General features: G+C 36.0%; 1 protein-coding gene across 9 annotated transcripts in view; it reads right to left on the bottom strand.

Moving 5' to 3' along the window:
* FRS2 (fibroblast growth factor receptor substrate 2) overlaps positions 1-23,841 on the bottom strand; it is a 121,015-nt gene that overhangs the window by 13,837 nt on the left and 83,337 nt on the right. For 2 of the 9 annotated variants that reach the window (XM_067009726.1, XM_059080252.2), the window contains one exon: positions 12,704-12,807. The exons of the other annotated variants lie outside the window; for them this stretch is intronic. The gene's annotated coding sequence lies outside the window, so the exon portion shown is untranslated. The remainder of the gene's footprint in view (positions 1-12,703; positions 12,808-23,841) is intronic. 9 annotated transcript variants of the gene reach the window in all.

Here is a 23,841-nt window from a genome sequence, read left to right as displayed (position 1 = left end):
CCACTTTCCCCCCTTGGTGTCCATATGTTTGTTCTCTACATCTGTCTCTATTTCTGCCCTGCAAACTGGTTCATCTGTACCATTTTTCTAGGTTCCACATATATGTGTTAACATACGATATTTGTTTTTCTCTTTCTGACTTACTTCACTCTGTATGACAGTCTCAACATATATCCACGTCTCAACAAATGACCCAATTTCATTCCATTTTATGGCTGAGTAATATTCCATTGTATATATGTACCACATCTTCTTTATCCATTTGTCTGCTGATGGGCATTTAGGTTGCTTCCATGACCTGGCTATTGTGAACAGTGATGCAATGAACATTGGGTTGCATGTGTCTTTCTGAATTATGGTTTCCTCTGGGTATATATATGCCCAGTAGTGGGATTGCTGGATCATATGGTAATTCTATTTTTAGTTTTTTATGGAACCTCCCTACTGTTCTCCACAGTGGCTGTATCAATTTACATTCCCATTAACAGTGCAAGAAGGTTCCCTTTTATCCACACCCTCTCCAGCATCTGTTGTTTGTAGACTTTCTGATGATGCCCATTCTAACTGGTGTGAGGTGATACCTCATTGTAGTTTTGATTTGCATTTCTCTAATAATTAGTGATGTTGAGCACCTTTTCATGTGCTTCTTGGCCATCTCTATGTCTTCTTTGGAGAAATGTCTATTTAGGTCTTCAGCCCATTTTTGGATTGGGTTGTTTTTTTAATATTGAGCTGCATGAACTGTTTATATATTTTTGAGATTAATGCTTTGTCCATTGATTTGTTAGCAAATATTTTCTCTCATTCTGAGGGCTGTCTTTTAATCTTGTTTATGGTTTCCTTTGCTGTGCAAAAGCTTTTAAGTTTCATTAGGTCCCATTTGTTTATTTTTGTTTTTATTTCCATTACTCTAGGAGGTGGATCAAAAAAGATCTTGCTGTGATTTATGTCAAGGAGTGTTCTTCCTATGCTTTCCTGTAAGAGTTTTATAGTGTCCGGTCTTACATTTAAGGTCTCTAAACCATTTTGAGTTTATGTTTGGATATGGTGTTAGGGAGTGTTCTAATTTCACTCTTTTACATGTAGCTGTCCAGTTTTCCCAGCACCACTTATTGAAGAGACTGTCTTTTCTCCATTGTATAACCTTGCCTCCTTTGTCATAGATTAGTTGACCATAGGTGCGTGGGTTTATTTCTGGGCTTTCTATCTTGTTCCATTGATCTATATTTCTGTTTTTGTGCCAGTACTATATTGTCTTGATTACTGTAGCTTTACAGTATAGTCTGAAGTCAGGTAGTCTGATTCCTCCAGCTCCATTTTTTCCCCTCAAGACTGCTTTGGCTATTCGGGGTCTTTTGTGTCTCCATACACATTTTAAGAGTTTTGGTTCTAGTTCCATAAAAAGTACCATTGGTAATTTGATAGGAATTGCATTGAATCTGTAGATTGCTTTTGCTAGTATAGTCATTTTCACAATATTGATTCTTCCCATCCAAGAACATGGTAGATCTCTCCATCTGTTGGTATCATCTTTAATTTCTTTCATCAGTGTCTTATAGTTTTCTGCATACAGATCTTTTGTCTCCCTAGGTAGGTTTATTCCTAGGTATTTTATTCTTTTTGTTGCAATGGGAAATGGGAGTGTTTCCTTAATTTCTCTTTCAGATTCTTCATCATTAGTGTATAGGAATGCAAGAGATTTCTGTGCATTAATTTTGTATCCTACAACTTTACCAAATTCATTGATTAGCTCTAGTAGTCTGGTGGATTCGCTATGTATAGTATCATGTCAGCTGAAAACAGTGACACTTTTACTTCTTTTGCAATTTGTATTCCTTTTATTTCTTTTTCTTCTCTGATTGCCATGGCTAGGACCTCCAAAACTGTGTTGAATAATAGTGGCAAGATTGGACATCCTTGTTTTGTTCCTGATCTTAGAGGAAATGCTTTCAATTTTTCACCACTGAGAATGATGTTTGCTGTGGGTATGTTTTATATGGCCTTTATTATGTTGAGGTAGGCTCCCTCTATGCCAACTTTCTGGAGAGTTTTTATGATAAATGGGTGTTGAATTTTGTCAAAAGCTTATTCTGCATCTATTGAGATGATCATATGGTTTTTATTCTTCAATTTGTTAATATGCTGTATCACACTGACTGATTTGCATATATTGAAGAATCCTTGCATCCCTGGGATAAATCCCACTCGAACATGGTGTATGATCCTTTAAATGTGTTGTTGGATTCTGTTTGCTAGTATTTTGTTGAGGATTTTTGCATCTATATTCATCAGTGATATTGGTCTGTAATTTTCTTTTGTAGTATCTTTGTCTGGTTTTGGTATCAGGGTGATGGTGGCCTCATAGAATGAGTTTGGGAGTGTTCCTTCCTCTGCAATTTTTTTAAAAAGTTTGAGAAGGATGGGTGTTAGCTCTTCTCTAAATATTTGATAGAATTCACCTATGAGACTATCTGGTCCTGGACTTTTGTTTGTTGGAAGATTTTTAATCACAGTTTTAATTTCATTACTTGTGATTGGTCTGTTCATATTTTCTATTTCTTCCTGGTTCAGTCTTGGAAGGTTATACCTTTCTAAGAATTTGTCCATTTCTTCCAGGTTGTCCATTTTATTGGCATAGAGTTGCTTGTAGTAGTCTCTTAGGATGCTTTGTATTTCTGTGGTGTCTGTTGTGACTTCTCCTTTTTCATTTCTAATTGTATTGATTTGAGTCCTCTCCCTCTTTTTCTTGATGAGTGTGGCTAATGGTTTATCAATTTTGTTTATCTTCTCAAAGAACCAGCTTTTAGTTTTATTGATTTTTGCTACTGTTTTCTTTGCTTCTATGTCATTTATTTCTGCTCTCATCTTTATGATTTCTTTCCTCCTACTGACTTTGGGTTTCTTTGTTCTTCTTTCTCTAGTTTCTGTAGGTGTAAGGTTACATTGTTTATTTGAGATTTTTCTTGTTTCTTGAGGTAGGCTTGTATAACTATAAACTTCCCTCTTAGAACTGCTTTTGCTGCATCCCATAGGTTTTGGATTGTCGTGTTTTGTCATTTGTTTCTAGGTATTTTTTGATTTCCTCTTTGATTTCTTCAGGGATCTCTTGGTTATTTAGTAAAATACTGTTCAGCCTCCATGTGTATGTGCTTTTTACGTTTTTTTCCCTGTAATTCATTCCCAATCTCATAGCGTTGTGGTCAGAAAAGATGCTTGATATGATTTCAATTTTCTTAAATTTACTGAGGCTTGATTTGTGACCCAAGATGTGATCTATCCTGGAGAATGTTCCGTGCTCACTTGAGAAGAAAGTGTAATCTGCAGTTTTTGGATGGAATGTCCTATAAATATCAATTAAATCTATCTGGTCTATTGTGTCATTTAAAGCTTCTGTTTCCTTATTTATTTTCATTTTGGATGATGTGTCCATTGGTGTAAGTGAGGTGTTAAAGTCTCCCACTATTACTGTGTTACTGTCGATTTCCTCTTTTATAGCTGTTAGCAGTTGCCTTATGTATTCAGGTGCTCCTATGTTGGGTGCATATATATTTATATTTGTTATATCTTCTTCTTGGATTGATCCCTTGATCATTATGTAGTGTCCATCCTTGTCTCTTGTAACATTCTTTATTTTAAGGTCTATTTTATCTGATAAGAGTATTGCTACTCCAGCTTTCTTTTATTTCCATTTGCATGGAATACCTTTTTCCATCCCCTCACTTTCAGTCTGAATGTGTCCCTAGGTCTGAAGTGGGTCTCTTGTAGACAGCATATAGATGGGTCTTGTTTTTGTATCCATTCAGCAAGCTCGTGTCTTTTGGTTGGAGCATTTAATCCATTCACGTTTAAGGTAATTATCGATATGTATGTTCCTATGACCATTTTCTTAATTGTTTGGGGTTTGTTTTTGTCGGTCCTTTTCTTCTCTTGTGTTTCCCACTTAGAGAAGTTCCTTTATCATTTGTTGTAGAGCTGGTTTGGTGGTGTTGAGTTCTCTTAGCTTTTGCTTGTCTGTAAAGCTTTTGATTTCTTCATCTAATTTGAATGAGATCCTTGCCGGCTAGAGTAATCTTGGTTGTAGGTTCTTCCCTTTCATCACTTTACGTCTATCATGCCACTCCCTTCTGGCTTGTAGACTTTCTACTGAGAAGTCAGCTGTTAACCTTATGGGAGTTCCCTTGTATGTTATTTGTTGTTTTTCCCTTGCTGATTTCAATAATTTTTCCTTGTCTTTAATTTTTGCCAATTCGATTACTATGTGTCTCGGCATGTTTCTCCTTGGGTTTATCCTGTATGGGACTCTCTGCGCTTCCTGGACTTGGGTGGCTATTTCCTTTCCCATGTTAGGGAAGTTTTCGATTATAATTTCTTCAAATATTTTCTTGGGTCCTTTCTCTCTCTCTCTTCTCCTTCTGGGACCCCTATAATGCAAATGTTGTTGTGTTTAATGTTGTCCCAGAGGTCTCTTAGGCTATCTTCATTTCTTTTCATTCTTTTTTGTTTATTCTGTTCCACAGCAGTGAATTCCACCATTCTGTCTTCCAGGTCACTTATCCATTCTTCTGCCTCAGTTATTCTGCTATCGATTCCTTCTATTGTAGTTTTCATTTCAGTTATTGTATTCTTCATCTCTGTTTGTTTGTTCTTTAATTCTTCTAGGTCTTTGTCAAACATTTCTTGCATCTTCTTGATCTTAGCCTCCATTGTTTTTCCAAGGTCCTGGATCATCTTCACTATCACTATTCTGAATTCTTTTTCTGTAAGGTTGCCTATCTCCACTTCATTTAGTTGTTTTTCTGGGGTTTTATCTTGTTCCTTCATCTGGTACATAGCCCTCTGCCTTTTCATCTTGTCTCTCTTTCTGTGAATGTGGTTCTTGTTCCACAGGCTGCAGGATTGTAGTTCTTCTTGCTTCTGCTCTCTGACCTCCAAATAGTCTTATTTTAATCAATATATTAACTTGAGTTACCAATATGATTGATACCCAAAACGAACATTTCCAAAACCATGAACCCACACACAAACAAAATTTTTCATTCTGGACTTAGAACCTGTATATAAAATCAGTGGTTCAGCCAGGTGTTTGCTTACACCCCTTGTGAGCTCCTGCTACACTCCACATTAGGGTGGGCATCAATCTACTGCCTTTTCCTTAGCACAGCTTTTTTTTCTCCAGAAGCTTAACATACATCATGTTTTGCCTCTGGCTTATAAAACTGTCCAGCTAATTCTACCATAAATCATTTCTCTTATGTGATGTTTGTCTCGCTCTCTCTCTCTTAAGAGATTTTAGCCAATTAACTAAGAAAAATCTCTCTTCCTTTTTATTTGTTCCTCTCATAAGCATCCCACAATCCCTATCCTGAAATGAGTTTATTCATAATAAATGTGATTAAGAGAAGTGAGAGTGATCCATCTATACCCCTATATCAAGGAAAAGCTTTGAAATGAAGTTAAACATACAAAAGAATCAGTGTGCCAACCTATAAAGCTCTTGAAAATATTAAATATCCTGTTAGAAACTCTCTCTCACCTCCAGATCTTTTTTTCCTTGTATCTAATTTTTAAAATTGTGGTAAAATACATATAAAATTTACCATCTTACCCATTTTTAAGCATACAGTTTAGTAGTGTTAAATATATTCAATATTGTGCAACCAATCTCAAGGACTTTTTCATTTTGCAGAAATGAAACTCTATACTCATTAAATAACATCTTATTTCCCCTTTGCCCAAATCCTGGCAACCACCATTCTACTTTCTGTTTTCATGAGTTTGACTATTCTAAATACATCATATAACTGAGATTGTATACTATTTATCTGTTTGTGCCTGTCTTATCTCACTTAGCATAATGTCTTCACAGTTCATCCATGCTGTAACATGTGTCAGAATTCCTTTCCTTTTTAAGACTGAAAAATATTCCACTGAATATATACCAACACTTCCTAATCCATCCATCAATGGACATTTATCTATGTTCTGGCTATTGTAATAATGCTGCTATGAACATGAATGCACAAATATCTCTCCAAGACCCTGCTTTCAATTATTTTGGATACATACCCAAAAGTGGTACTGCTAAATCATATGGTAGTTCTATTTTATTAATTTTTAAAGAAACTTCCATACTGTTTTCCACAGTATATCTTTCTTAGAGAAATGTCTATTCAAGTCTTTTACCCATTTGTGAATCAGGTGTTCTTTTGCTGTTGACTTTTAGTATAAGTTCTCTCTATATTCTGAATATTAATCCCTTATCAAATATATGATTTGCAAATATTTTCTCCCATTCTGTGGTTGCCTTTTTCACTCTGTTGATAGTATCTTTTGAAGTAAAAAAAATTTTTTTCATTAAGTCCAATTTGTCTACTTTTGCTTTGGTGCCTGTGCTTTTGGTGTCACATCCAAGAAAGCATTGCCAAATCCATGTTGTGAAGCTTTTGCCCTATGTTTTCTTCTAAGAATCGCACTGTTTTATGTCTTATATTTAGGTCTTTGATCCAATTTGAGTTAATGTTTGTATATGGTGTTAGGTAAAGGTCCAAGTTCATCTTTTGCATGTGGATATCCAGTTGTCCCAGAATCATTTGTTGAAGACTCCTTTCCCTACTAAATGGTCTTTTACCCTTTTCAAAATTTATTTGACCACATATTTGAGGGTTTATTTCTGGGTTCTCTTTCTATTCCACTGGTCTATATGTCTGTATTTATGCCAGTACCACACTGTTTTGATTATGTGGCTTTGCAGTAAGTTTTGAAATCAAGAATTGTGAGTAATCCAGTTTTAAGACTGTTTTGCCTATCCAGGGTCCCAAGATTCCATATGAATTTCAGGATAGGTTTTCCTGTTTTTGAAAAAAACATCATTGGGATTTTGACAAGTATTGCAATGAATCTGTAAATCTCTTTGGATAGGACTGATATTTTAATAATATTGTATCTTCTAATCCATGAATATGGGATGTGTTTATTTATGTCTTCTTTGATTTCTTCAGCAGTATTTTGCAGTTTTCATTGTGTACATTTTTTAATTCCTAAGTATTCTATTCCTTTTGATGCCACTGTAAAAGGAACTGATTTTGTAATTTCCTTTTCAGATTGTTCATTGTGAATGTACAGAAATGCAACCAACTTTTACATTTTGACTTTGTATCCTGCTACTCAGCTGAATTCATTTATTAGTTCTGAAAGTATTTTTTGTGTGGAATCTTTAGGGTTTCCCACATATAAGATCACATCACCTGCAAAAAGATTATTTTACTTCTTTCTTCTCAATTTGAATAACTTTTATTCCTTTTTCTTACCTAAGTGCTCTGGCTAGAACTTCCACTACCATGTTAAATAAAAGTCATGAAAGTGGGCATCCTTGACTTGTTCCTGATCTTAGAGGAAAAGCTTTCAGTCTTTTACTATTGAGAATGATGTCTGCTGTGGATTTTTCATATATAGCTTTCATTATATTGAGGTGGTTTCCGTCTATTCCTAGTTTTTTTAAATGATTTTATCTTGGAAAGGTTGAATTTTGTCAAATGCTTTTTCTGCATCAATTGAGATGACTGTGTTTTTTTCCTTCATTCTGTTAATGTGGTGCTATTACACTGATCAATTTTCAGGTTGTACCATCCTTGCATTCCAAAAAGAAATCCCACTTTACCATGGTATATAATCCCTTAATTATGTGGATGAATTCAGTTTGCTAGCATTTTGTTGAAGATTTCTGAATCAACGTTTACAAGAGATATTGGTCTGTAGTTTTCTTTTCTTGTAATGTCTTTGTCTGACTTTGTTATCAGGGTAATGCTGGCCTCATAGAATGAATTAGCAAGTGTTCTCTCCTCTTCAATATTTTGGAAAAGTTTGACAGGGACTGACAGTAGTTCTTTAACTAGCAGAATTGACTGGTGAAGCCAGGTCTTTTCTTTTCCTTCTTTCTTTAAAAAATATTTATTTATTTGGCTGTACTGTGTCTTAGCTGCAGCACATGGGATCTTTTAGTTACGGCATGTGGGATCTTTTTTAGTTGCAGCATGTGAACGCTTAGTTGTGACATGGAGAATCTTAGTTGTGGCCTGTGGGATCCAGCTCCCTGATGAGGGGTTGAACCCGGGCCCTCTGCATTGGCAGCGTGGAGTCTTAGCCAATGGACCACCAGTGAATTCCCAAGCCAGGGCTTTTCTTCTCAAGAGATTTTTTTATTACTGATTCAATCTCCTTACCTTATAGGTCTATTGTGATTTAGTCTTGGTAGGTTTTGTAGTTCTAGGAATTTGTCCATTTCATCTAGGTTCTTCAATTTGTTGGCATACAATTGTTCATAGTACTCTCTTATAATCCTTTTTATTTCAGTAGACTTGGTAGTGATGTCGCCACTTTCACTTCTGATTTTAGTAATCTGAGTCTTTCCTCTTTTTTTCTTAATCCACCTAGCCAAAAATTTGTCAATTTTGTTGATGTTTTCAAAGAACAAACTTTTGGTTCACTGACTTTCTGTTTTTCTATTCTCTATGTCCTTTCTCTCTCCTTTAACCTTTATTATTTCCTTCCTTCTGCTAGCTTTGGTTTTAGTTTGTTCTTTTTCTAGTTCCTTAAGTTATAAAGCTAGAGATTTTTCTTATTTTTTTAACATAAGCATTTATAACTACAAAAATCCCCTTAGCACTGCTTTCATTGTGTCCTATAAGTTTTGGTGTGCTGTGTTTTCATTTTCTTTGGTCTCTAAGTATTTTCTAATTTCCCTTGTGATTTCTTCTTTGATTGTTTAAAAGTATGCTGTTTACAGACTTACTAGAGAGTGGACTTGAGGATATGGGGAGGGGGAAGGGTAAGCTGTGACAAAGTGAGAGTGGCATGGACATATATACACTACCAAACATAAAATAGATAGCTAGTGGGAAGCAGCCACATAGCATAGGGAGATCAGCTCGGTGCTTTGTGACCACCTAGAGGGGTGGGTTAGGGAGGGTGGGAGGGAGGGAGATGCAAGAGGGAAGAGATATGGGAACATATGTATATGAATAACTGATTCACTATAAAGCAGAAACTAACACACCACTGTAAAGCAATTATATACTCCAATAAAGATGTTTAAAAAAAGTATGTTGTTTAATTCTCAAAGTTTTGTGAATTTTCCAGTTTTCCTTCTGTTGTTGATTTCTAACTTCATCCTCTTGTAGCTGGAGATGATACTGTGTATGCTATCTATCTTTTCAAATCTTTTGAGACTAAATTTGTGGCCTAACATATGTTCTATCCCAGAAAATGTTACAACAATATGAGCTTTTAGACTAATAATTTGTTTTCATTTAAATGTATTAATCTTTTAAGTCATGTAGAAAATAAAAAGTTATAAATCTTTGTTACAATCGTACTAGCTTTTATAATTCCCTTTGTATTTACCTTTATTGAGATCTTTATTTCTCCACACAACTTCTAGTTACTGTCTAGAGTCCTTTTGTTTCACCTTGCAGAACTCTCTTGTGCATTTCTTGCAGGGCAGATCTAGTGGTAATGAACTCCCTCAGCTTTTGTTTACCTGGGAATGTCTTAATTTCTCACTTACTTTTGAAGCACAGTTTTGCCAGATAATAAGATTCCTGATGGACAGAATTTTTTTCTTTTAGCACTTTGAATATAGCAGCCCTCTGCCACCTGGCCTCCGAAGTTTCTGATGAGCAATATGCTAATAATCTTACTGAGAATCCCTTGTATGTGACGATTTGCTTCCTTCTTGCTGCTTTCAAGATTCCTGGTCTTTGTCTTTTGGAAGGTTGATTATAATGTGTCTTGCTCTATGTCTCTTTGACTTAATCTTACTTGGAGTGCCATGAGCTCCTTGGATGTTTATGTTCATGTCTTTCATCAAATTTGGGAAGTTTTTAACCATTATTTCTTCAAAAGTTCTCTCTGCTCCTTTCTCTCTCTCTCTTCTCTTTCTAGGACTCCCACAATACACAGCTTTCAATATGTTGATGTGGTTCCATATTTTAGATTCCACATATAAGTGATATCATATGGGATTTATCTTTCTCTTTGATTTACTTCACTTAGTATGATAATCTCTAGGTTCATCCACGATGCTGGAAATGGCATTATGTCATTCTTTTTTATGGCTGAGTAGTATGCCATTGTGTATATATACCACACCTTCTTTATCTATTCATCTGTTGATGGTCATTTAGGTTGCTTACACGTCTTGGTTATTGTAAATAGTGCTGCTCTGAACATTGGGGTTCATGTATCTTTTTGAATTAAAGTTCTCTCTGGATATACAGCCAGTAGTGAGATTGATGGATCATATAAGGGTGCCAGTCTTTTAAATTTCCTGGAAGTCACTTTAGCAGGTTGGGGAGGGGCTTGCAACAATAGGGTATGTGCAACAACAATAGCTGCCCACCTCTCTGTCTGCACCTCTCTGACTAGAAGCAGCAATCTCTGATCCAGGTACAGATCCTTGATACTTGGAGAAGAGGGTACTTTCTGCCTCCTCTGGCTCCAAAAGCTGTGTGAGAGCTGCACAAAGGTGGCAGCAGAGAATGGCTGCAATTTTACATCTGAGCCTTTTCCTGACAGTTGCAAGTCTTCAACAGCTCCATAGTTCCAAAATAGTTACATCAGATTCTGCCACTGTATTTGTTATCTAGGTGGGGAGACAGACTCCTGATGCCTCCTACTCCATCTTCCCAGAATCCTCTCCAGGCCTGTTTTTGGGGATCAGTATATATTTATTCAGTTTCATTGTTTTAAATTACTTTATTAGCAGTGCCAGAGTGCTGTGACATTTTTGCTTGCTTTTTACTGCTTTCATTGCAAATATACACATATCAGTTGTATCAGGAATTATAAGAATTTATGTGCCTCATTTAAAAGGATACTTTCTGTAAGAAAATACATTCTGAGTTCCAAACAACTGATATACCACAGCACTCCTGGAGTGAACACAACCCAATGGACTGAGGATATCTTGCCTTGACTTTGGAACATGAATGCCTCAGGTATACACTTTGGTTTCTTCTGACTAGTGGAAGGCTTAGAACTGAAAGGTGATTGGGAGGTAGTGAGAGGGAAGAGGTAGTTATAGCCACTATATAGAGCTATAATCTTGTTGTAACATGGATGTTTTTCTATAAAACAGATATATATATATATATATATCATCAACTATGAGTTTATACTCAAGAAGAATACAATTTTACCAGGAAAATTATCAAAAAGCTAAAAATTACAGTAAATATAGTCTACTAACACTCTATTTTTTATAGCAAACTGATTTTAAAGCCCCTACTTTATACCAGACATGGATTCACTTGGATTATCTCAATCCATACAATCACCCTATGAGGTAGGTACTATCATTATTTCTTTGTAGCAAATGAGGAAACCAAGGCTTGAAGAGGCTAGGTAGCTTTTCCAAGGTTAACAGCTGATAAGAGGAAGTATCACTTAGTATGATTATCTCTAGGTTCATCCACGATGCTGCAAATGGCAGTGATGGCACGATGCCAGAATTAAATCCAGATCTGACTATAAAGCCCAAGTTCTTTTTAATTAATATATGTAAAAACCTTAAAACAGAGCTCAGCATATAGTAAGCATGTAGTAAATGCAAGTTATTGAAATGGGAACAATACTTTATTACAAAACAATACTGCATGCCTTTGGCACTCAATCAAAATTTCTATGCCTAAAATTTCTCATTTATAAGATTAGGACACCTATTTCACAGAGTTATTGTGAAAACCAAATAAATTCTGGCTATAAAGGCATTTAGAAAAATATACAGTGTTTAGAAAAACAGGCATTATTATATCACCACTACATGTAAAATCCTGTCTCTTATATCACAAAGAAGGCTTTTGCACTGTAAGTACAAAAGCCTACAATTTAAGCACCATCCTCATAACAAGAGTTACATTAATAAACTTAGTAAAGCTGTCCTAAATTACTCCAATATGATCCTTGCAGAATGACAAGCAAAGAGAACACTGAACTCTATTCACTAGCATGATTATAAATCTGTTGCTCAGGAAGGTATATTTGCTCTTTCAGTTCACTAGCACGGAGGGTGAATTTGGCTTATACTACAGTAGTTCTGTTCAAATACAGCCAGGACAGAATATCTATAGTTAGAAGCATAGCAATATAACTCTATATTTTGGGCACAGCTAACTGCCGTATTTAATTTCATTAACACAATCAAGAGAATAGCATTCAAAAACCTTGTTCTTTGTGTAAGTGGTCTGGTTGATTGTTTTTAAACTATTTGGGTAGATCTTTTTTTTTAAAATTGATATACCTTAGTTTTCTGTTTATTTTTAATACTGCTATGGATTTTTTTATTATTTATATTACTCTAAGAAAGAGAAGTTAAAAAAAAAAAAAAGGCTAAGGAGGGAGATTCTCAGTATATTCTGCTAGTCACTAAACCAGAGCCATTCTGTAAAAAGTAAGGATACACGCAACATAGTTTCCTTGGTTAGCTGAAATTTTAAAATATATATGTACATAGTAAACCAAAAAAGTACCCAAGTATTTTTAAGCATCTATCCATGAATATGGTTGTATCTGCATACCTCTAAGTAGATTTTCTTCCTTTAAGTTTTTTATTCTACTAAGGGCAATGTTGGTGAACCACTTTGCAATTCACAACCCTCTATGAACTCCCCATTTTTTTAACTCTCAAAAAATCAATTACATTACTTACAAATCACTTCAATATCTGGTACTTTATTTTCTGGAAACTCTTTATGTCTAATCTAAATTCCTTGTACTGCAATTTAAACCAGATTCCTCTCATTTTTGTTTTTTCTGTAAGAGACAAGTAAAACCAGGATGATCAAGAAAGATTAAGCACATGCTTATGTATATTTAAACTGCCATCAATTCATTTTCCTATGGATAAACCTAAAATATTAATAAAGAAACATTTCTTTATTTTAGATACAGTTTTTGAATTAAGCTAACAAAAGCTTACTTAGTAAATAAAAATAATTGTAAACAGCTATCAATATTAAGGAGAGAATAAAATTGAGTTCATTCATTTCTCCATCTATACATTAAAGCATTCAACAACTTTTTCTGAGTACCAACTCTTTGCCAGGCACTGAGTTAAATGTTAAAAAAAATAGAGAGGACATACACATTCCCTGATTCTAAGGAGCTTACTGTTTAGTGAGGGAGGCAGACAAGCAAAGGAATACATGGCAGGGTTACAGATCCATGTATCCATGTTCCAGTGCCATCAGAACATTTAACTCAGAGCAGAAGGAAAGAGAGAAGTGATCAAGGAGCCTTCCTAGGAAAGGTGACCACTAAGTCAAGTCCTGAAAGAGGGATGGGAGTTTTCTAGGGCAAGGGCAATCCAAATGAAGAAGAGTGCATACTAAAGCACAGAAACCTAAAAGAACATGGCAGCCTCCAGAACCAAATACTTCCTTTTAGTTGGAATGTATGGTATGCCTGGGAAAATAATAGGAGATAGGCAGGAAGGTAGGCTCATGCTGTTTCTTGAAGCGCCAGTTTGCACTGCTGAGGACAGTTCACATTTTCCCTTAGAGAAATCTTAAAGACACCATTATGTCCTACCAAAATACTTTCCTATAGAAGCATAAAGTCTAGAATATATACAAGGAGAACATCTAATTCCTAAGAATAAAATTAATGGTGTTTTACTATGATGCCTAAAGTCTAACCTATAAGTCACAGCATCTATCTATAAACATAAACATTCTCCCAACAATATCCAGACCTGCAGTGAGTGTCATTATAAGATGATGACCTGAACCTCGGATTCCCTTCTTTCATTTCTGGAAAATGTTACCCACTTTAACCTCATATTTCACACTGAATCTGACAAAGTCACTTTTACTCATGCATTTGGGTTTTCAGAACAGAAATCCAAGAATCTGTATGTACATCTTTATCCACCATCTATATTTCTATCAATCAAGAAGTGTGTGTGTGTGCATGTGTGTGTTTAGCAAATACTGAGAAAATGGTACTAAAATGGCTTATGATACAAAACACAACTTTTACCTTTAATAACACCAGTCATAATTCAATCCTGGAATCATCTATAATCTTGGAACATACTCTTACCCAGAAACACTGGTGATGAAATTTACACAATTAAATCTGGGTGCCCATAATTTCTGCCCTAAGATATAAAAACAGACATACAGATGTGCAAACCCAGCAGATGAGTTACACTCTGCCTTAGTTAATTCAGTAATGTAATCAGTACCAATGGCAACAATCCCAGCACCTTAAATCACAGGAAAAAATATCATCAGCCTTGGGAACTCCCAAAGAAAGTCTTAGTTTAAGTGCTCTATGTTGCAATATAAAAATATGTACAAGAAAATCAAGTACTGTCCTCCAGCAACATCAAGGGGTGAACAATCTATATGACATCATGTAGCTCTCTCTACTAAAAATTCACAGATTGCACCACAGAAAGAAGACACATGATTGTAAGGTAGCAGTAAAAAAGTATATGCATTCTCCAGAAAGCATTTATCATTAACTCTGAAAACTGGAATACATATATTTGATCTTATGGAGACAGTGCATTCAGTTTTCTGTAAGTATTAGACATCAGAATTTCATGTTTGTATTTTTCAACTCGGTTATTATTTCTATATATTATTCTTACAACTGTGTCAAATTAAACCAATGATTGCTTAACCCTCATAATAAACCTCTACTTTATAAATTTACTAATAGACACTAGTCCCCTAGCAGGGACTGAACCCTAGCATAATAACTATTTAACTTATGAGGTTTTACTAACCTGACCAACAATAAAAGGTAAAATCCAAATATGAATTTTACAATGTTTTTCTTAGTATGATACACATAATAGTTCTTAAAAAGAATTTACCTTTATGGCTTTATTCCTTAAAACAACAAAACACTAAATGCAAGCCACTCGAACTTCAACTTCATGTTAAATGAATATACAAATTATTCAATATCAATCCAACTACAAACATCAATAAAGCACTACAAGACATACAAGAAAATCTCTAGGCAACTTCACTTTTTATATAATACGCTTAGCCTAGAGCTAAATAAATATTAATGAAGAATAACAGAAAAGTAAATAAAAAGATTAATTTTCAAAACTGAATACACCAGTGTATGAGAAGAATATACCATAAATCTGTATTTTCAAACTCAGGTGGTTATCATGCTAGTTACTAGACTCTTATTAACAGTCTAAATATTGACTGTGTGTATATAAAATGTACACACACATTCAATTTGCTCAAAATACACTAAGCCAAATAACAAGCAACTCTAAAAAAAATCCTCAAAACAAACTGCTTCATGAATAGGTCACTCATGACTTTCTGCACTTGTCTCAATCTAAAATGCTCTTAAATTCTCTAAAGAAAATAAGCTTGATAATTTATTTTCTACTTTTAGAGCAATGCATTCAAAATTACTGCTACAATCTAGCATTAAACTCACCTAACTCAAGTACCCCACTAATAAAAATGTTTGATGTGTTTGTTTTCTAATGTTCCCCACCCCGACAAAATACAAGAAAAAAAGAGTTAACCAGAAATATTTACATCAGAGTAAATATTTGATGAACTGTTTGGGGCCATTAATAAGCACTGCTTAAAGGATATTTAATGACAAAGAAAAATGTTCATGGTATAAAAAGTTAAGCAGAAAAAAAAGACAAAACTTCCTTTAAAATGCAATATGGTATTCAGGATTGGACCCTGGAACAGAAAAGGACATTAGTGGAAAAATCCAAAGAAAATCTGTAGTTTAGTTAATAAAATTATACCAGTGTTAATTTCTTAGTTTTGATAAGTATTCTCTAGTTATATAAGATTAATATTAGGGAAAGCTAAATAAAGGATATATGAGAATCTCTGTACTACCTTTGCAACTTTTCTGTGACTCTAAAATTGTTCTGAAAAACAATTTTATTTTAAAAATTACTTTGCATGCTCAGTAGCAAGTTTGAGAGGATTCACATTTTAAAAAATAACACACTTACTTTCCTCTCTCCCACTCCTAAACAAAATACATAAACCTAGAAAAAAAAGACTAGATGAAAACACATTAAAATGTTAACAGTGGTTCACTCAGTAGTAGGATGAAAAGCATTTTTCTCTTCATATTTTCTATAGTGTGAATTGCTTTTATAATCAACAATAAATTGTTAAGTAAAGAATATACAATCAATACTTTATTAAAGGCTTCTTCAGAAAGAAAAGCTATAAATGTCTAAGCAGAGCCCAAAGGTGGACAACATATAAAGCAGGTTAGGGCAGAGTGTGAACACAGTGGCCAAGAGAAACTGCCAGGAGAACCTAAGTAGGCAAAACCTAATTAGTAAATGCTGAAAACCTGACAACACACGAACTTAACATCTACTCTTAGGCTAAAGGTGCTCACAGTCAGCAATGTTATGCTCAGAATTCATGACTTAGGGGAATGTCCCAAAAGTCCCCCTAACACTAGGAATTTATGGGATATGTACCCTGGGTTTATTCCAAACAAAAATAATGCAGCTAGACATGCACAACTGCCCAGTGAGAGCTTCTAGAAATACATCAGGATGACAGTGTGTTCTCTAAATTTTTCTACTTTTTTCTTCTCTAACACCTCCCTACAACCTATGCCCATGCCCAGTCTTTATTAACCCAAAGACCTAAAATGGTACTCTGATGTCATTTAGCAACGGGGTAGAGACCACTAGAACAAGAGAATCAAATACTATTTCAGATGTCTGACAGGTGAGCATCACAAAAGTTTTTCAATACTTTCAGGGCAAAATATGCTGACAACCTCATTCAACCATAAGAGGGGAAAATTTAATCAACAACAAATGTTCCCCAATCAAAATAAAAAAATAAAATACATTTGTCCCTTAAAGAAAGTGCCAGTGGAATCAGACAGAATGAATTTTGATAAAGAACCTCTCCCAAGGGACTTCCCTGGCAGTCCAGTGGTTAAGACTTTGCCTTCCAACTCAGGGGATGTGGGTTCAATCCCTGGTTGGGGAGCTAAGATCCCACATGCCTTGCAGCCATAAAAACAAAACAAAACAAAACAAAACATAAAACAGAAGTAATATTGTAACAAAGTCAGTAAAGACTTTAAAAATGGTCCACATCAAAAAAAAAAACTTTAAAAAAAAAAAAAAAAAAAAAGAACCTCTTCCAAGCTATAATCAGGGTGATTTGTGTGTGTTGGCCTGTCTAACCCTCCTGAAACAGTGCTATGTAGCCTGTTCTGGGTTTTGTGTTGTTTTTTAAAGATAGATTTGAATTTTTACTTTATTTATGGTCACCCTCATTCTCAGTTGATAGCAGGTCCTAGAGTTGTCACTTAATAAATATGTGCTTTTTTTTTTTTTTTAAGTTTATTCTTTTGAATTCTGGACTCTGTAATCAGATACCCATGCCTATTAAGAACAGGTGCAAAATGAGGCCCTCTACTGAGATCACAGAATATTTTACGTTCAAGAACACGGTCTTTACTTCATGAGCTTCTTAACAGCAATTGTAAGCATCAGAAGCCTCTTCTGCTTACTTTCCAGTTTTTGATCATGTTTAAGAAAGTACAGGCTACCAAAAAAGTGATTCTCAGGAATAGAGACTATAATATTATCACTGTTATTACTTCTAATACCAATGAAGATATATACTGTTTTCATCAAAACCAAGACAGAACTCATTTTAAGACTTGATATTTTATATCCCACCAAGAAACAGAAGTGGTTAATTAAACTACAACATACCACTGACTGTAAGATACACCCAAATTTCAGTGAATAAAATTGGAAAATCAATGAAATATAAAGTCAACGAAGACTATCAACTTATTAAAAATAAAAGTATTGAAAGGATGTTTAAAATATCTTTTCTTTGCTCCTTCCTATACACTAGAAGATAGTTACAATCAAGTAACAGGATTTGAGTGTCCAAGACCCAATATTCTTTTGAGCCATGACAAATATTTGTCTAGAGAACAATCCTGTATTGCAGACTGCTGGGAACTATTTTCTCCATCTACGAATGGGGAAATTAAGGAAAAAAATTAATCAAGATTTTACTGGAAGCCAAATTTAGAATTCTTAGTGTCCCTATTTACAACTTTAACAAAGACAATATGCACTCTATCCCTAAAGGTTTCATGGTTTGTTTTCCTTCATATTTACCTTGATCTTAAACTCAGGATATCAAGAATCTATAGGAAAGGAAATTCTGAAGAGCTATATTAAAAAGTACAGCTAAGGTCACTGGGGCTATTCCCTCTGAGCACAACATATGATAAAATAGAATTTGAAAGCAATGATGAGAATATCTCCTTTCTTTTTTTAAGACACATGTGGAGAAAACAAATCTCTATAGAAAACAGCCAGAATTTCTAAGATGTTTTACTCTGTACCACTTTCATATGTTTCTTCACCAGCATGAAAGCTGGCTGAAAAGCTATCAACCTTAAATCCTCTTTAAAAAACAAGCAGGGACTTCCCTGGTGGCACAGTGGTTAAGACTTGTGCTCCCAATGCAGGGGGCCCACGTTCAATCCCTGGTCAGGGAACTAGATCCCACATGCATGTCACAACCAAGAGCTTGCATGCCACAACTAAGGAGCTGGCGAGCTGCAACTAAGACCTGACACACCAAATAAATAAATAAAAAATAAAACACAAACAAACCAACTCCCACCCACCCCCCCAAAAAAAACAATGAACTTAATTAATACAACAGTTAGCTACAAAGAATATTAGTCTCATATTCTTGTTAAAGCCCTAAAATTCTTAATTTTCCATATGCAAATTCCAAGTTTGAATTCTAACTATTAACCCTGCTAAATAGAAGGTAGAATGTGACTAAGACAAGATTTTAATCTTCATATAGTGGATAGATGGCCTACAACAGCTCTGCTATCTAAATGCATTTTAAAATACCACATTAGAATCTAAAATAATGCTTCATTTTAAGCACTCTAAATTCCTCCAGTAGAAGGCACTATCAATCTCTGATAATGCCAGCAAGGCAGCATGATACAGTAAAAATATCATGAGCTTTAGAACCAGACAGAGCTGAGTTCTTAACATCTCTGAATCTATGTTTCCCCATAGGCAAGTTAAAAACACCACCATCTACCTCATATTACTGTTACAGGTTTGCAGGCTGTTGAAGAAATCTGGGGTCCGAATTAGAGTAGTGAGCAATGAAGATGGAGAAAGAAGGATGGATTAGAGCAATACTCAGAAGTAAGCATCAATAACCCCTGATAACTGATTAGACTGGGAAGAAAAGCAGAAGAAGCATACCTACATTTTCCATTTGGGTAACAGTCCATTCATAGAGCTAGAAAACATAAGAAGGACACAAGGTTTAGAGAAGCACATAAGCTCAATTTTGAACGTATTGTGATGCCTGTCAGATATCCAAGTGGAAATGCTCAAAAGACAAACAGAAATACAAGTATGGAGGTGGAAGAAAGATCTGAATTGGAGATAAGGATCTAAGAGTCATCAGCTTATGGATGAAAGGCACAAGACAAGATGAGATTGCCCAGTGAGAAGAAAAGACCTAGAGAAACTCAGAAACACCAACATTTAAGGAAACTGCAGAGGAAGAGAAACCCACAAAGGAGACTGGAGAGGTACTGTCCAAGAAACAGGAAGAAAATCACCAAGAGTGTGGTATCACAGGGGCCTAGAGAAGACAATGATTCAAGGTGAGATGGGATACAAAGAACAGTCTAATATCAATAAGGTAAGACCGCAGAAAGTTAGTTTGGAGAAGATAATATTTAGCAGTAAGGAAGAGTAAATCAGCTATCTTAAAATTTCTGTTTTATGGAATAATGGACTTGAGCTGGACCAAACCACAGACATCTATGAGAATAAAATAGATTTCCATCTATCTAACAAAGAATTGATTTCCCTTTAAATGCTGAGTTCTCAATCACTACCCATGTTCAGTAGATTCCACTACTGGTTAAGAAGTTGGATGAGATGACTTGAGTTTCTTTCAACTGAAGTAAATTTCAAGAACTAAACTAAATCTGAAATACTTTGCCTTAAGAAGAACAAAGGGAAAGACATAAGAAAAAAAGCTTTTAAATACTTAGAAATATAAAGTAATGGTTCTATGAAATTTTAAAAACCATATTCAAATAATTCTAAGTAAAATACACAGACAAGATAAAGGAAGGAAAATGAGACAGAGATAAACCCAATGAATCAGCAAGACAGGAAACCCACTCGTCATTTTCTGCCCATTTCAAAGTCGTTTATAATTTTTCCTGACAAAATCTTGCATGGCTCCCCCTATTCCCCTGAAAGTAAAAATTAAAGACGTTTTAATGGCTGGCCTACAAGGTCCTAAATACTTCGTTATTGTTTTCTGCCCTTCTGGCTCCAGCGGTGATCACAGGTCCTTCACACTCAGTTCCAGCCACACTGGTCCCCTGGCTGTTTCTGCATACACTAAGTACGCTGCTACCTCAAGGCCTTTGCGATCGTTGTTCTATCTGGAAAACTCTTCTGCCAAAAACCCACAGAGCATGCTCCCCCCATCTGTTTCAAGTCTTTGCTCACAAATCAATTTTTAGAGGGCTTCCCTGAGCACTCTACAGAAAACACATAAACTTTTACCCCACAATGGTAACCTCTTTTCCTCTACACTGCTATGTTATTCTCCAAATGACTTATTACCAGCTGGCATGCTATATATTAATTTACTCTTTGATTCCCTGTCTCTACGCCAAAGCTAGAACAAACTATAAACTCTATGCTGTCTTCACTGCTGTATCTCCAATGTCTAGAGAGTGCCATACATATGTTAAATGCTCAGTTTTAGTTGAATGAATAAATACCATATTACTGGATAATGTTTCAAATTAGCAACATACATACTGATACATTTTGCACCTGAATTCCTACAATATTAAAACATATCAATAAAACTACAAACAATCTCATATTTCCACTAGTTAATACGTTACTTAATAGATTTTTTTGGTCTTTTTTCTACCAGTTTTATTGAGATATAAATGACTGCAGCATATATAAGTTTAAAATGTATGGCATAATGATTTGATTTATATCATGACATGATTAGCACAATAAATTTAGTGAACATCCACCTTCTCACACAGATACAAATAAAAGAAAAAAAAATTTTTTCTCCTTGAAATGAGAACTCTTAGGAGTTACTCTCAACTTTCACATATGACATTCAGCAGTGTTAATTACATTTATCACATTGTACATTACATCCCTAGTACTAATCTTCTAACTGAAAGTTTGTACATTTTGGCTACCTTCATCTTTTAAAGTAGAGCTTAAAATTATCACTTAGATTTGCATAAACACTGACAGCTATTTCAGGAAAAATGCTTTGAATTTTAGCATATAATAGCAGAAGATTTCTCTGAGAAGCAATGATATCATGTGGCTGTCAAAGTGGGCAAGCATACTCACAAGATTTACATGGCATCAGATGTCTTCCTTTTCATCCTACATAGGTTGTAGTTATTATAGATGTGATGCCTAAAGAGTCTATCTGGGCAAGTCAATTGCCTAAAAGTCACTATCCAAGCTGTATCAATTCCCCCAAGCTAGGTCACTCCTTAAAGTTCCTGCAGTCTTTGTATAGGCCTACTTGAAGGAGAGTACTCGAGGACCAAGACTACTGTTTATACTGAGTTTCTGATCCTAAACCCCTCCCTAAGCTATTAATTTTTAACCTTAAAAGGTTCTTAATATTAACTAGTATTATCTTTGACTATCACGTGAACTACCTGCCGTGTGCAATTCCAAAAGCAACATCTTTGGTCTAATTATTTGACATTTCTATGATTTAGTTACTTGGGAGTTATTTCAGCTAAAAGAGGAATGCGGTTACATAAGTGGAAAACACAAGTTTGGAAAATCACAGGCTACTGAAATAATGGCTTAGCTATTAACAACATATTAGTTTCTCCAAATATTTTCTTTCTTTACACTAATTCATCCAAAATTCTGTCTAAAAATTCAAAGAATAAAGAGCTCATTTTTTTCCCTTCATCTATAACTAAGCCAAAAATAAAGCTAAAAAAGTAAGGCTTTAAATTCCTCCTATTGATAAGGCTGAAATTGTTTAAGATTGGGTTTGCTACCATACACATTTTTCACTTTAATTAAATTGCTTCAAAATAATATATTTGTCACAACTAAGTATGACTGTTAGTAAGGGAAAATATTCATAACATATTACCCCTCCTCATTGCCAGCCAAGAAAATATCTGGATTGGAGGCAATAAATGCTGTTTTCCTAATATATGGTCCTGGTGACACTTGCTTTAGTAATAAAAAAGATAACCAAATAATCAAGTGTCCAAGGCAAAATTGTTCTGAAAATAGAAAAATAGAAAAAAAAAAAACTTATTTGAAATCAACATCTCTATTTAAATTATTAAAAATGTGTTAAGAAAAGAAAGATGGCAGTGTGGGAAGATGCAGAGTTAGCGTCTCCCCACAACTAGGGCGCCTGCAGGCCGCTGGTGGGGGACTCTAACCCCAAGGAGACGAGAGGAACCCCAGAGTAAACTGGTAGGATGCTGGGGGACTGAGGGTGGAGAAGTGGAGGCCAGGCAAGATCAGCATCCCTGAGGTGGGGGAGATCAGGAGAGGCAGTGGGGAGGGACTCTCCGGGAGGAGCGGAAGAGGAGCGGAGGGCAATCGCCTGGCCCACTGGGGCTGGGGAGCCTGCTGAGCTCCCAAGCCGGTTCCCCCCACTCCAAAGCCCCATCCAGGCTGCATGGGTCCTGGGGGCATAGGAGGGAGGCCAGGGAGATCAGGAGTGGCAGATGGGAGGGGCCATCCAGGAGGGGTGGGAGAGGAACAGAGGAGGCTTGCCCTGCCCACTTGGGCTCAGAAAGCCTGCTGAGCTCCCAGGCCAGTTCCCTGCCCTCCAAAGCCACCTCCAGGTTGCATGGGTCCTTCAGGGAATAGGAAGGAGGCGAAGAGGAGAATAGAAGAGGGGCTCTCTGGGAGGAGCAGAAGAGCAAAGGGTGACTGCCCCGCCCATTCAGACACAGAGAGCCTGTTGAGCTCCCAGGCCGGTTCCCTGCCCTCCAAGGACCCCCCGACCCCTGCACTGGTCCTGGGGGCACAGGAGGGAGGCCAAGAGATCAGGAGAGGCAGGCGAGAGGGGCGCTCCCAGACTGCAGATGGAGGAGGAGAGGAGAGGAGGGCATTTGACCCACCCACTCAAACCCGGGAAGCCTTGTTGGGCTCCCAGGTGAGGAGGTCCCCTGCCCTCTGAGAGCAGGGGTGGGAGGCACACCAGGGTCCCTTCTGTTCCTTGAGCCTAAGCCTAAACCTCACCCTTGCTTAGGTCCCGCTCTCCACAGACAAGGCCTTTCCCCCACTCCTTTTTATTTTATTTTATTTTATTTTTATTTTTTTTTCCTTTTCTCTCCTCCTCTTTTTACTATTGTGGTACTGACTTACCTTCTGGTTGTTGAGTCATCCACATTTTTATTTTTAAGTTCTTTCTAACATATCTGTTAGTTTCCTAGTCTAATTTTACTTTTTACTTTGTTATTGTTTTGTTTTTTTTTTACCACTCCACACGGCTTGTGGGATCTTAATTTGTGAGCACAGGGTTGGGCAGAAGTTCCTGCGGTGGGAGCTCCAAATCCGAACCACTGGACTAACAGAGAACCTCAGACCTCAGGGAATATTCATCGGAGTAAGGTCACACAGAGTTCCCCATCTCAGCACCAAAATCCAGCTCTACCCAACAGCCTACAAACTCCAGTGTTGGAAGCCTCAGGCCAAACAACCAGTAAAACAGGAACACAATC

Source organism: Kogia breviceps, chromosome 12, assembly GCF_026419965.1.
Source record: "Kogia breviceps isolate mKogBre1 chromosome 12, mKogBre1 haplotype 1, whole genome shotgun sequence".
Lineage (NCBI taxonomy): Eukaryota > Metazoa > Chordata > Mammalia > Artiodactyla > Physeteridae > Kogia > Kogia breviceps.
Note: the sequence above shows the minus strand (reverse complement) of the source record. Positions and strands in the feature narration are given on the sequence as shown.